Here is a 15,321-nt window from a genome sequence, read left to right as displayed (position 1 = left end):
CCTGAGTAACAATTCTGTGTCCCTGAGTAACAATTCTGTGTCCCTCAGTAACAATTCTGTGTCTGTCCCTGAGTAACAATTCTGTGTCCCTGAGTAACAATTCTGTGTCCCTGAGTAACAATTCTGTGTCCCTCAGTAACAATTCTGTGTCTGTCCCTGAGTAACAATTCTGTGTCCCTGAGTAACAATTCTGTGTCCCTCAGTAACAATTCTGTGTCCCTCAGTAACAATTCTGTGTCCCTCAGTAACAATTCTGTGTCTGTCCCTGAGTAACAATTCTGTGTCCCTGAGTAACAATTCTGTGTCCCTGAGTAACAATTCTGTGTCCCTCAGTAACAATTCTGTGTCTGTCCCTGAGTAACAATTCTGTGTCCCTCAGCAACAATTCTGTGTCCCTCAGTAACAATTCTGTGTCCCTGAGTAACAATTCTGTGTCCCTCAGTAACAATTCTGTGTCCCTCAGTAACAATTCTGTGTCTGTCCCTCAGTAACAATTCTGTGTCTGTCCCTGAGTAACAATTCTGTGTCCCTCAGTAACAATTCTGTGTCCCTCAGTAACAATTCTGTGTCCCTGAGTAACAATTCTGTGTCCCTAAGTAACGATTCTGTGTCCCTAAAGTCTCTGTGGCCCTAACTCTGTCCCTAATACAGAGAGGTCTGTCTCTCTTGAATGACCGGAGGCTAATGGAGAATTCTAAGATGGCCGCGATTTATAGCTCCACCATTACACAGTGCTGGCTGGCTGGCTGCTGATTTGCTAATGCGATCACATGTCATGAATGAATGCATTATGGGTCAGCGCGCCTTGTCTGCGCGCCTTCCCAGAGATCCCCGCTCCGTCGCCACACATGTCGCCGCCATTTTTGGGAAAATTCGATTCGTGCATCCGAAGTTGGCTAATTTTCGGATTTGGCGCGAATCGAATATTTCCCAATATTCGAAACGAATTCCACTTCGCCATGTTCGATTCGCTCATCTCTATTCTTGGGCTTCCAGGAGACAGCTTGTTCACAGATGACAGTCTACCTCATGCGTGGCCATAACTAGCAGTTGGAGCACCCCTAACAAAGACTAAGCTTCCAGGCATTCTAGACCTTGCCCTGTAGCTCTCTCTCAATGAGTGGGTGGTGGTTCACTCTCCTGGTTACACAACCTTACCCCTTCACTTCCAGGGGGGTCCAGATGCTGACCCTCATCCTCTCAGGGCTCAACAGTTCTTCGGGGGATGGCTGTAGCTGTCTGATGATGTTTCTATGAATTGTGCATGGCAGAGCAGTGCTGGGGATTCTTGCAGCAACCTGGACAGAGTGGATGAGTGGCTACAGACTAGTGGTCTGCATGAGACCCCAAGTGTTGAGGTTAGTGTAGCTGCCTAGGCTGGAGGGTGGGTCGATGGTGTCTACTCTGTTTTTCTTCCTATACAGAATACAGATCAAGGTCCCTGAAAAAGACAGCAGTCACAGGGTTCCAGAAATGCCTCATGAGCCCCAAGTTTTACCATCAGGATAATCACAGGAGTCGAGCACAGCTGGCCACTTGTGGTATGCCTTCAGGTGAGTCTCACAAATTTTCTGCCTCCTGTCTTGCAGGGTGGAGTTCCTCCTGAACTCGGCATGAGTCAGGAAGCAATGGAGTCCAGGGAGCAAGTCCCTTTACCTATTTTGGATGAATCCAAGAGAACTGCCATGGGGAGAATGTCCTGCTTAGTTAGTGCTGTTACTGGGGCACTATTATTCACGTTGCTGGCAATTTTAGACAGACTTGAGAAGGGTTATTATGGGAGTGGTATAGTTCCAGAGACAGTCTGGATTATTTCTCCACTCCAGGGTCCTGTTTTGAATCCTCCGAGCAGGATGGAAGCTGTTGGAGTAAATACTAATGTGGTGTCCCCATCAACAGAAAGGGATTTTGATGGCACCTACTTCTAGCAGCATGGGTACTGTAGAAAAGCCAGCCAGCGCTGATTCCTCTGTGGTTCCTACCACCACTCACAGGAAGGATAAGAGTGAGTTTAAGGAAGGTGATAAGCCAGTACCCATATCAGATGCTGCAATGTGTAGCACATACAGTATATGTTGTGGAAGGTCCCTTGGAGTCACTTGTAAATAAAGAGATTAGGGAGAAAGTCTGGTACAAAATGTACATTGATATTTTTACCCCTTTTGCCACTGGAGCATTTTTCAATTGAAAAATGGGAAAAGAGCAAAGAGCATAGGGAGGAATATCTGGCTCTGCCATGGTGAATAGTTTTGGCAGCAGATGTCTGTATATCCATCTCTTGCTTGGGATTGTACAGACATTGCCTCATAGATACAATTAATGGCAGCTCCAGAAACCACACATGGAGTAACTGCTGGTGGCTTGACTGCTTTGGGGGTTTTCCTCATCAGCTTGCGGTTCAGGATCTGGATCATCAGTCTTACACAGAACAGGTATTGGCTGGCACTTTAAGGAGGGAGCCTGTACGTGGGGGGCAAATTTCTATTTCAGGCATGAATGTTCCACATGTGGGGGAAGCAGTCACCCCCTTTCCTGTTGCTTCAGGCACACACGAGCTTGAAGTAGGCAGAGAAGTAGCAATACAACTGGAAAAGGGGAGGACTCAAGTTAGTTTCACCACAATGCTACCCTGATTAACTAGTTATCGTGCTAGGGTAATGGCTGACCTCCTCTATCAAGGTTTATTCTGAAGGATTCTTATCCCAGGTCATTCGATTGAAAGGGGGAATGATTGTTCTAATTTGCAGATAATGTTGGAATACCCTGATGTTTTCAGGAAAAAGTCACAAAAGTCTTGCTGGGCAGGTTAGCAGGCTCCTTTTCTTGTAGTAATGTTAGGGTTTCTCCTTTAGGTGTTGTGCCCAAGCAAAAGCTGGGTAAGTTCTGAACGATTCATCATTTGTTATATATTAGAGGCTCATCAGTCAATGAAAGTTCTCTACTGTACAATATATGTCTGTTGATGAAGCCATTCATTTGATCAGGAGCATGGACTGGGGGCACTGATGACAAAGTTGGACATTGAGTCCATTTTCTGCTTTTTACTGGTGCATCCAGAGAGCTTGCACCTGTTGGATTGCAAATTTGTGTAAGGATGTTTGTGGATCAGTGAATACCCATGGGCTGTGCCATTTCATGCTTTTCCTTTAAGGCTTTCAGTCCTTTTCTAGAGTGGCTGGTGAGGAGGGAATCTGGTTCACATGGGCTGGTGCACTATATGGACAATTTCCGATGTGTGGAACCCAGTGGATCAGATTCTTGCCTTCACCTCCTACAAACGCTGTGCTTAGTTTTTAAGCTTGAATTTTGCCTGCAGAATTATGCCTATGGGCGGAATGCTGTGCAGGTTGTTGGCTTTTTTGATGTCAGGAGTCAACGGGGCTCACCTCCCCTGTTGGCTAACAAAAGTGTGCCTTTTAATTCTGACTACATGGCTGTAGTTTCAGCTGTGAATAGGCTTACAGCACACTCTCCTCCAGTAGTGAATTTAATTCAGTTTTTGGGTTACATTGTTTATATTACAGTTTTCAGTTTCAGGCCGTGCATGTGCCCGGAGTTTAACATGGAATTGCTGATGCTCTGTCTTGGTTTCCCAGCATTGTGAGGGGTTTCAGCTGGAGAATTTTTCAGAGCTCACTCCAGAGGCAGGCTTAATGTTACTTTGGGTTATGGAGTTTCTGTGGAGCACTGCTTCAGACAATTGGCAGGTGGGGTAAAGAAGTTTGTGGTAAAACTGACCAGAGACTGACAATAGGGTATGGAAGCAATAGTGGAAGTTTGGGGCAGAAACTCAGGATGTCTTCTTCTATGTGGTTAGACCTGCTGCTTTTGTTTTGGCTGATTGACTTGTGTAGTTCTGGGATTTCATCATCCAGGGTGGATATGAAATGTGCAGTACTTTCCTTGCTGTTCAAGTTGTGAAGTTGGCCTAACATTACTAAGGAATTCCTGGTGCAGGAAGTGGCTGAAGGTTTCAAAAGAGGCAAGTGTTAACAGAACAGAAGGCGACCTGTTTTTGGAAGACTTGTCCTGTGAATTACATGCTGTGTGTCAAGACGACTATGACAGACACTTTTTCCAGTTGGCCTTTGGTTTGTCCTTTTATGGAGCTTTTGGAATCAGTAAATTGGTCAGACCTTGAAGAGATAATTGGATGGGCTTTTTGCTCTAAAATGTCATGGCTGTAGATGAAATATGCACCCTCTTTTCATTCTAAAACTAGGAGAGGGGTTTTCGGATACAATTGTGAAGGGTGTAGTCATGCGTTACTTGCCCTGTACACTTGCTCACTTTATGGAAATTCATCCAGAGTTGTGAGGGTCGTTATTGCTTCATTGGGTTGGGTCATCTTTGTCCCATTACCAACTTGTGGCAGGGTTTAAACACACTTGAGGAGGATGGGCTGTGCAGTAGCAGACTATGGTTCTCACTCTTTCCGGATTGGAGCTGGTACAAAAGCAGCTTGTCAGAGCTAAGCTATGAGAGGACTCATTCAGGAGAATTGGTTGGTGGGAATCCACCAGGTTCCAGTCTTATGTCCATCTTCATTTGGTGGAAGTATGAACACACGTTCATAGAGAGGAGGTTGTCCTCATTTGGTGGAAGTATGAACACACATTCATAGAGAGGAGGTAGAAGTACATGATGATGGTTTTGTTCCCTTGCACAGATTAATTGGAGACCATTGTTTTTCTTTTTGTATGTTTGTTTTCCATACATGGTGACAGTCTGGTTGGAAATAGCTCCTAGATTGAAGTGGCAACCAGTTATTGATTGAGCTATTTTGAATAAATCCCAAATCAAAATTAATACAGCAGTATTATTGTATCCACCTAACAGGTAGTATTGCAGTTCATCACTGTCTTGGATATTGCTCCAGCCAATTTTCATGACTGTGTGTCCATTTAAATTAAATAGACCTCAAGGTCTTTAATTTCAGGGTTTGGGAGGACCTGGAGCAAGCCCTGCAGTTGTGGTGGAGCATTCAGAATTGAGCAGTGAATTTCTGAATGCTCCTTGATGTTGCCAAAAAGTAATGTTGTTGGTGATGTTTGGACAAGTGGTTTAACCTTAATGGTCACATATATGTATTATTATGTGGTTCTCATGAGGGAATTACTTACTAAGGTTTATTCCAGGTGAATAATGGTGTAAAAATTATTTGTATGTACCCAACATGCTGGTTGTAGATAACTTGTGGCCGGTACAGGTTTACAACGGAACAGGATATTCCAGGTGAATAATGGTGTAAAAGTTATTGGTGTGTACCCACCAAGCTGGTTGTAGATGGCTGGTGGCCAGAATGGAACATGTTATTGGGTGGCACGGTCAAGGACCTGGCTTTAAGGATTGTATCAGAATTCTTGTATGTTTTTGAAGAATTAGTGTCTAAATCATGTTATTGTTTGTATCTTGTTATTTAATAAAAGCTGTGGCCATACTACTCCAATGAAAATAATGTGTGTCATATTGTATTATTTATGAGGTTTAATGTATTTTAATGTTCAATATCGCTCCGCCCCCTCAGCCCTACTCAGGTCATGTATGTTTAGTTTTTTTATATTCCCACACTTTTCCTTTAAGCAATTAATGGATCATTAAATCATAACTACCAACTATCTTATATGTTTTATAAAAATGTTTATCAGTTTTATTTTATAAAACAGTAAAAGGATCTAAGTAAAAAGCACTATAACCCATAGCAACTGGCCTGAATATATTTTGAGGCAGTCAAACCACAACAAGATGGACTGATTGGTTCCTCTGAATTTACTGTATTTCACACTTGGTGTTTCCCCCCAAACACTGTTTATTGAAGATGACTGCATGTGTGTTTGCAGTTTCTTTAATTGTGAGCTACACCAGTATTGCTACTGTGTAGGTTATTATTTATAAAGTTTCTGCAGCTGAAAATACATCTCAAATTTTAATAGGTGAGGTGTTATATCCCAAATCTCTCCAGTTTGAGAGGATGGCCCTATAAAAAATCTTGGCAAGCACTGAAGAGGATTGCAGCCAGAGGACATAAAACCAAGGCTCATGGCTCCTCCTGAGGTAAGTAAGCAGCTGGAAGGGGTATAGGATAGAATAATTTAGGAGGGATAGAGAGGGATGGCTAGCATAGTTTGATTGAAAGAACCCTTGCCTTCTATCTAAAGCATATCTTTCCATTTGTAACAAGCTCCATGCAGTGAAGAAATAAATTATGGAGGGCAGACACTACTTGTTTCTTTCAATGAAGAACATTTATGTTTTTTGTGTCCTAAATTTAGAAGGTAGCACTATGAGATTTTCACTATATAGTAGGAAGGTGTGAAAGCAGGTAGATTACAATGGTTTGTACAAAATATCCAACCCTGATTATGACTTTTTACAACAGATGAACAACCATCTGAGATGTTTGCTGCAGACTGTTGATGGCACAGATGATTTGTCAGATGGACACCTGATCTATCTAGAGTTGGCCAGGTGAGGCAATGACCATCTCATGATTCCCCTGTGGCAGTTTCGGGGTGGTATGGAGGTTGGTTGGTTGGTTGGTTGGGCCTTGAGGTGGATGGTGGTGGTTCATGGTGAGGGTTGAGGGTAGAGTGAGATGGGGGAAAGGGGTTTGGTTTGTATGTCGTTATGGATGTAGTATGTGAGTGTTTTTTCCCTCTTTACTCATTCTCACACACAAGTGGGTGTATGATTTTGAATATGGTCACATTTTTTTCTGTATTTGCTATTAATCTCTTGTGTATATTGTTGTTATTATTATTTTTGTTTTTTGTTTATCCATGTCAATCTTCAAAAAATACAGATGTGAATACTAAGGAAGCATCTGTACTGCAAAATGCGTTGATCCTGTATGCTTCTATCCATGAATTTCTCATATATGTAATGTCAACATGGTTTTGATGTACTTTGGTGCACAGCTTCTTAATTCATTTTAATCATTGTAATAACGTTTTTTATGTTTTAACAGTTTGTGATTGTATATTGCCATGTAAAGTCCCATTAGAATGCGGGAGGGGTTATTTTTAAATTACCTTAAAGTGAACTTATACTTTGCTCAAACTTGACAAAGTAACTGGCACATTTCATGTGCACTCTATTAGGTGCCCAACTTTACTGTACTCCTCTACCCAATTTAGACACCAGAAACACCCTCAAAATTTCCAAGGTACTGTAGGTACCATAAATGTTTATTCTTGTAGAGGACTAAATAGGACCCTTGTCAAGCCCTGAATAGAAGGAAGCAGATATGTCTCTGGGCTCACACACAAAGATATCAAGTTTTGAGGATATGGAGCCCACAGCAGATAGGTGCTGTGGTGGTCTACTGGCAAATAAGAGCAAGCACACAACAGTACAGGGACTCTCCTGTACCACATTGTAGTTCGTCTATTAACAATACAAACTAGAATATTAGAGTGAGGGAGAGCTAGGTGTGACAGGCTCATCCATGTTTCAATACAAACTTTAGTTCCAGGCGATAAACATATCTGTAGGTGGAAAGTAACCACAAAACTTGTACTGCCCACAAAACACAGAGTGCAGCACACTCACACTGGGTTCACACTGATGCACATGTCTGCGAATTCCGCACCACATCACAATCACACCCTGTACATGGGAAATGATGTGGGTATGTATGTTAAGTTAACAACACCTCGAAATCAGTCCACAAAACGCAGTGAAATGTGCCAAATCGGATCGCATGGGTGTGAATACCCATGCGATCCGATTCTAGTGCAGAAAAAAAGGGTCCTGTACCTTTTTGGTGCAGATGCGGTGCGATTTGGGCCATACTAAATGTATGGCTCAAATCGCACCGCACGGAATTCGCATATGATTTGCACAGGAATGTGGTGCAATTCCTGTGCGAATCACATGCGATATGAAGCACCACACAAATGTGAACCCAGGCTGAACGTTATTGTGGAAAGCCCTCTCTAGTCCAACGCCAAGCTTGAACATATTTATTATATGATGTATAATAACCAGCAGTGCAGTCAGATGAATGATTGTAAGCACTGTATTTCATAACATGTTCTCAGCCAACCAACCTAACAACCAATAAAACTCATGACGCCTGGTGTGAAGTAGAAGGTGGCAGATGGCAATAGCAAACTATACATACCTATCCATATGGTCATGCATTGGGAAAGCACCGCCAGTTGGAAAAGCTGCTCAAGACCTTACTATATACAGGACTCAGGAAAATAGCCAAAAAAGATGTATGGATGTATGTATGGAAGCCTCCGGAAGTGATGTCATCCAAGATAACCATGTATCGGAAGTGGCATTGGCGATGATCCCCTTAGCTGTAAGGAGGGTTGGGAGAAGTCAGGAACCTATCCTCACACAGGATGATGCATTTCAAAGCTGTCTGCTTCTTAATCAAATCTATTTGAATGTTTTGGATGAGCTTTCCACAATACCTTTCATCCATGTTTCAGAATTTCAGAACATCACTGTAAAACATAACTCTTCCACATGTAGCACTACCCTTTTAAGGGCTGCTGGATTTGTTTTGGGTCCCCTACGCTCTTCATAGCCAGGAAAAATGCATTGTACACACTTGTACTTCCAGAGTCAGTAAACAGTCCTTGAGGTATATACATAGTTAGTCTGGCTGAAAAAAGACAGTTCAACCATTAGCTGGTTTTTAGTTTTCTTGTTTTTTTTTAAGGGGTTAACAACTTTGATGGGGTGTAGGGGTATATGGGATGTCCAAGGAACTGTAGAACTCAAAAACAAACTCCTTAACAACTATGTACAAAAAGGTGGACTGGCAAAAATAAAGCCCTGTCGAGTTTTTGGTGTTCCTCCTCTTCACCCAACTGTGCTGAGGGTATACCTGAGCAAGGGGGTCCCAAGAGCTTGCAGTTAAGCAGCCCCAGGTGAAGACTAGTTGGGTATTGCACCTGACCACCCTCTCCCCTTATCCGGCCCAGGGGTGTAGGAGTACTCGCACTGTCCTGTCTTGTCAGCGTGGTGGGCTGGGAGCTGCTTTCAGGCATTTCGCTTGACTGGCTCCTTCCCTGCTGCTCAGGATGTCCTCTCCAGGAGACTTTAGGCAGTGGAGATCCTCCTGTCCAGCAACCAGCCTGTACATAGTTACATAGCTAGTCTGTTTGAAAAAAGACAAAAGTCAACCATAAAAAAAGTCAGCCAAAAAAAAAAAAGTTATAATCCTACACCCACAGTTGATCCAGAGGAAGGCAAAAAATCCAGCAAAGCATGATCCAATTTGCTCCTGCAGGGAAAAAAATTCCTTCCTGATCCCCCGAGAAGCAATCGGATATTTCCTGAATCAACTTTACCTATACATAGAGGTAGGCTTCCCTCCCTGGGGCCCCTTCCCAGGCTCCACACTCCAGCCTTCTCTCAATCCATCTTCCACCCAACTCTCCTCTTTCCCCAGGCTCTGTCATATTCGAGAGTTGCCCTGGTCACCTTGCCCAGCCTCTTGTCAGGGGATTGGCCAAGGTCCCTCAAACATGCAGATCTGGGCTTCCTTGCCTCCTCCTCCCCTGTTCCAGAAGGTTCTCAGGTTTCTGGAATGGTGGGAGGACTCCAAAAGCCCTGACCTGTAGAACCACCCAGCTCCTCCTGAGGTGAACTCGTGCCTCACTCCCAGGCTGACTACTCAGCCTCTATCTAACAAAAAAAACCCTATCTAGCTAACCTGGAGAGCGTTTCACACAATTTAACCTCCTTACATCTGCCATATACAAAGAGAGTGGAACTTAAATGTAAAGAAAGTTTAGTCATTTAAAAAAGGTCTTTTTTCAAACCAGGGGCTTCTTAGGTCATTCCAGAATGATACCACGGGTCTGCTTAGCAAAGTCTATGATGAATATAGAATAATGAACTCCAGTTATGGGATCTCACTCTAATTCTTTATAGCAGCAACCATACTAACCAAAAATACAGTATCAGTTTGGGGATATGGCCTTGGAGGTGAACATACAAAAACAACAATAAGAAAATTAAGAACAACTTTCATACCTTATCATCATGTATTTCCTTGAATTGTGATTGCTGTATGCAGTATCTCTCTCATTTCCCTAAACATTACACATCTCGGTATCTTCAATGTCATTTTAATAATGAAGAAGCAAAAGGTGAACAAGATGCGTGAGTCCCTAACATGCTCTCGGAAATCCACATGGTGATCCCCCCCTCCAAAAATACCAGTCGCTTTTCCTCTTTTCCTCTGAACGGAGTCTGTCACCAGAGACGAAAGCTGACCTTCATTAATGAAGCACACCCCATGTATCATGGAAGTGCCATATTAAATTATTAAAATGGAAAGTGATGAACAAGAAGTATAGGGAAAGGCAATCATTTTAACAGCGGTGTTAGTAACAACTGTTAGTCTAAATTCCCAGGGCTGTCACAGTCTGTGGCTACCATTTGTCACACCTGCTTATGTCTTCATAAAGCCGTGTGCTCTGGGAGAATCTCATGGGGAAACAATTTCAGAGTGACCTCCAAGCAAGAGCAGGTAGTATGAGTGTACCACTTGTCAGTGGATGATACTTTGTGACAGTACATAACTTTATAATGCTGCAATAAGGTCCACAGATATAGTAGGTTAGAGTTTGAGAAAAAGTAACTTTTCACATTTTTGTTTTAAGAATTTCCACAGGGCGCTAGATAGCCTAAAGCTGGCCATGTGTGATACTATCCAGGGGTGGACTGACAACTCATGGGGCCCCTGGGCAAAAGGGGATCATGGGGCCCCTGTGTCCTTGCCCAAACACAGAAAAGCCTATGAAAAAGGTACCAGGGGCATCTCATGGGGCCCCCTACAGACCCCGGGCCCTCGGGCAGTGCCCGAGTTTCCAAATGGTCAGTCCGCCCTTGATACTATCTGATTGTACAATCTTCATTAGATTTACCAAAGTTATGCCACGTGAGGGCCTTTTTGAGCAAACCCCTCCAATCTGTTTCCAACCAGACAGACCATCATAGTGCATATGTAGATACTTTTAGATGGTGAAAGAGTCAGACTGTCAGCTTAAGGCTACTTTCACACTGATCCATAGTTTTTATCACATTTCCGCATTTTATCGCATTTTTAACATGACATGTGACCAGGGGCGGACTGACCATTTGGAAACTCGGGCACTGCCCGAGGGCCCGGGGCAGTAGGGGGCCCCATGAGATGCCCCTGGTACCTTTTTCTTAGGCTTTTTTGAGTTTGGGCAAGGACACAGGGGCCCCATGATCCCCTATTGCCCGGGGGCCCCATGAGTTTTCAGTCCTCCCCTGCATGTGACTCAACAACCACACCAAAAAAGCACCATGGGTGCATTTTTGATGTGTTTTTCCAGCATTTTTACCGAATTTCAAAAAGGAGGAGCATTTTTAGTGCCCTTTTTTTACCAGATCAGTGTGAAGAGTTCCATATGAAGACATAGTCACATGTTTTTCTTCTGCTTTTTTAACACAGAAGCAGAAGAAAAACTAATTATTGTGAAAGTAGCCTAAGGTCATTTACCCTACCAAACTAAAATTGAAAGGAAGATGTGGGACTTTAACGGTGCTTTATATCTCAGGAATAGAAAGACATTTCATAGAGTGTAAGAATTTATTACATTTAATTACATACACAAAGTTGAAATACAGTTTCCAATTGAAACATACATAATCCAATGGTGAAAATATACCAGACACTCCCAGTTTTTGGCCCTCTATAACCAATACTATAAAATTAGCCAATATTTGGACATTTGCATATAGCATTTTTTTCTTTACACATTGGGACTTCAAGGGCTGTGAAATCTCGATATGTGACTGAAAGGGATGATCCCCTTTCTTGAAAGGTACATTGAATGACATACCAACACTGAAAATGTCAACTGCCCAAACATTAAAAAATAAATGTACAGACTGTCAAAGTTTACTGTGATAATTTTAGGGGACAACCTACATGTTGCACATAGCACAGTGGCTGAATGGTTAGAGCGTCTGCCTGGTAGTACTAGGGTTGTTGGTTCAAATGCCAACCATGTGCCACCTGCCTAGAGTTTGCATGTTCTCCCTGTGCCTGTGTGGGTTTCCTCTGGGTACTCCAGTTTCCTTCCACACTCCAAAGACATGCTGGTAGGTTAATTGGATCCTGTTTAAATTGTCCCTAGTATGTGTATGTATGAATGCAAGTTAGGGACCTTAGATTGTACACTCCTTGAGGGTTAGGGACTGATGTGAATGTACAATATATATGTAAAGCACTGCATAAATTGACAGCGCTATATAAGTACTTGAAATAAATAAATACATTCCGACAAGCAAACCAGATACCATACAAGGCCTTTACAGTGGAAGGGCAGGAAGGAGAGAAAACTGCTTGACTCCCCCATCAACACTGATTGTGTCTGCAGTGCTATTGTGTTCATCCAGTGGGAAGCTTTTCCCACCAGCAGAACACAATGATCATTGGCGGTGGCTACAGCCACCGCTGGGAGAGATCACATGCCAAAAATCCAACAGGCTAGTTGTACTGAAGTCAACTGATATACAACAAGCCTGCCCATAGGCAGATCAAATCTTGCCTGGTCCCTGCTGAACCAGCCAAGATTCGATCCATCCATGGCCAGCTTAAGCCCTCTACATTGAAAATCTCTTCTCCCCCACCTAACTTGAATGGTTTAACAAAATCAACTCTATCCACAAGACTTTAGAGCCAAGACAAGAGCCACTGCCTCCAATGCCATTCCTAATTTCCAAGCATTCTGGTCAACACGTTCACTCTTCTTCTGTTCCAATGGTACAAATCAAACTTGATGTCACTGATGTTTTCTAATTTTTCCTATTCCCCCATAACCACTAGATTAGATAAATAACCCTTAGGTCTATAACCAGCTAGGCAATCAGCTTGTACGCCTACTACAGTCCCATTCCCCAACTACACAAATTCTCCTTCCCTTCCTTATTCCTCTCCATATTCCTTGATCTCCACTCCTACTGCTTACTCTTACTAGTCTCCTCAAAACCCTTGACCTCTGCCTGGACAGTGCAGGTTGGCCCTGTGCTGATCACATGCACTCTCCCAAGAAAAAAAAAAACCTCTCTAGCAATACACATCAAACTGAGCATGTGCAGAGTGTCTCCACACAATATGTCTCATCAGGAGATAAGATGGAGGCACTGGAATAAGGGGAAGATCAAAGACATCAGAATCAAACAGCTTTTTTTATGCAATGCAGATGATTAACCCATTAGGTTCCACAGCAGGGGCGGACTAACAACTCATGGGGCCCCTGGGCAATAGGGGATCATGGGGCCCCTGCGTCCTTGCCCAAACTCAAAAAAGCCTATGAAAAAGGTACCAGGGTCATCTCATGGGGCCCCCTACTGACCCCAGGCCCTCGGGCAGTGCCTGAGTTTCCAAATGGTCAGTCTGCCCCTGTTCCACAGTGAGTATAACAAGCATGCTTTACATATACAGACTGATTTCACTGTTGTGGGTTTAGTAACACTTTAAAATAAAGATTGGAAAAAATACAGCTACTTTCTGGCCAGGGTTAACAGTGGGATTTTGTGTGATTCTTCCAGATTGTAAAGCAATTTAAATTATGTTGGCATTCAGAAAAATAGAGATGTAATAATAATATTAACTATTATTGTTGTTATCACCAGGGGCGGACTGACAGCCCATGGGGCCCCCGGGCAATAGGGGATCATGGGGCCCCTGTGTCCTTGCCCAAACTCAAAAAAGTCTATGAAAAAGGTACCAGGGGCATCTCATGGGGCCCCCTACTGACCCCGGGCCCTCGGGCAGTGCCCGAGTTTCCAAATGGTCAGTCTGCCCCTGGTTATCACAATCCAGTAAAATAAGTTCTGAAAAACAGAAACAATAGGCAGACTAAGGATGACAAAAAGTAAAAATATAAAAATAGGAAAAAGAAAAAAGAAGAGGCCCTAAAGGTATAGACATGCTTTTAAGTACTGAGATACAATGATTTGCTTCTCTTGCTGCTTCATCGTCTAATAAGCCCATGCTGTATTAGTTAACAGAATGACTATTTCCAGTAATAATTTTTTGTACCTAGTTATTTCCTTTTTATTCTCTTTCTAACACCTCTGCTTCCTTCCTCATTTGGACGGCTTCACACTCCAAAATTTATGACTTCGCCTATAAAGCTCGCGCTTGTTTCACGTGTTTAGCAAATCCTGATTGAGCCGGGAGGATAATAAGTCACAGCGTACATTAGATTGTATCAAAGTCCTGCTGAATATTTACATTGCTACGCAGAGGAGTGTGGATGGTGTTCAGTCAGCCCAGCTGGCAGTCATATAATTATATGGATGTTATATCTACTCATAACACCTTGTGCAAATCTAGTTCCAAATGCAGAAATCAATACGCAAAGATTAAATACTGTTTTTGTTTCCTCTATGTAAAATGTGTTTTATTGCATTTAATATGAACCCTGCACATTTACATTCTTCTACTGCAAGGTTTGGTTTCTGCTTAAGTCTAGGTTCACACCTATGCAGGTTGAGTTTGAGCCGTTTCTGCATTTCGTTTTGCGCTGAGTTTTTGCACTTGCGTTTTTGATGCATTTTTTTTTCTTGCTGCCAGGCAGATTTAACCATTTGCCGCCCGCCCTATGGCCGAATGGCGGCCGGCAAATGTCTTCAGCGTTCCGGGTGGATGCCATATGGCGTCCTCCCGCACATGCGCAGTTTGCGCTCCTGCAGAGCCACGCAGCGGCGCGATCTGTCACTGGCCGTGTACCTCGGACATGGCCGATGACAGATCTGAGTATCGGCCCCAGTACCATGTGACCTGCTGTGACCAATCACAGCAGGTCACATGACAGTTGTATACAATGGATGGCTTCATTCATGCCATCCATTGTATACTAGTGTCTAACTGTGAATGGTCACAGCTAATCACATGCACATGTCAGGTGATTAGCTGTGGCCAAATCACAGCTAAGCACAAAAAAAAAAAAAAAAAAAACGAATCGATGTCATTCAGGTAATGCTTGCTTATAGCAAAGTAATTCTTTAGAATTAAAGAACCCCCCCCTAGTAAAACACTCCCAGCACACAGTTAACCCTTTGATCGCCCCTCACATTAACACCTTCCTACCCAGTGCCATTAGTACAATGTCAGTGCTTTTTTATAGTGCTGTCAATTTATGCAGTACTTTACATACATATATTGTGCATTCACATCAGTCCCTAACCCTCAAGGGGCATACAATCTAAAGTCCTTAACTCACATTCATATACTAGGGCCAATTTAGACAGGATCCAATCAACCTACCAGCTTTGGAGTGTGGGAGGAAACAGGAGTGCCTAGTGGAAATC

This window comes from Staurois parvus, unplaced genomic scaffold (genome assembly GCF_062004578.1).
Source record: "Staurois parvus isolate SC_StPar_1 unplaced genomic scaffold, SC_StPar_1.0 ptg000498l, whole genome shotgun sequence".
Lineage (NCBI taxonomy): Eukaryota > Metazoa > Chordata > Amphibia > Anura > Ranidae > Staurois > Staurois parvus.
The sequence above is the reverse complement of the archived record's forward strand: the minus strand, read 5'-3'. Positions refer to the sequence as shown.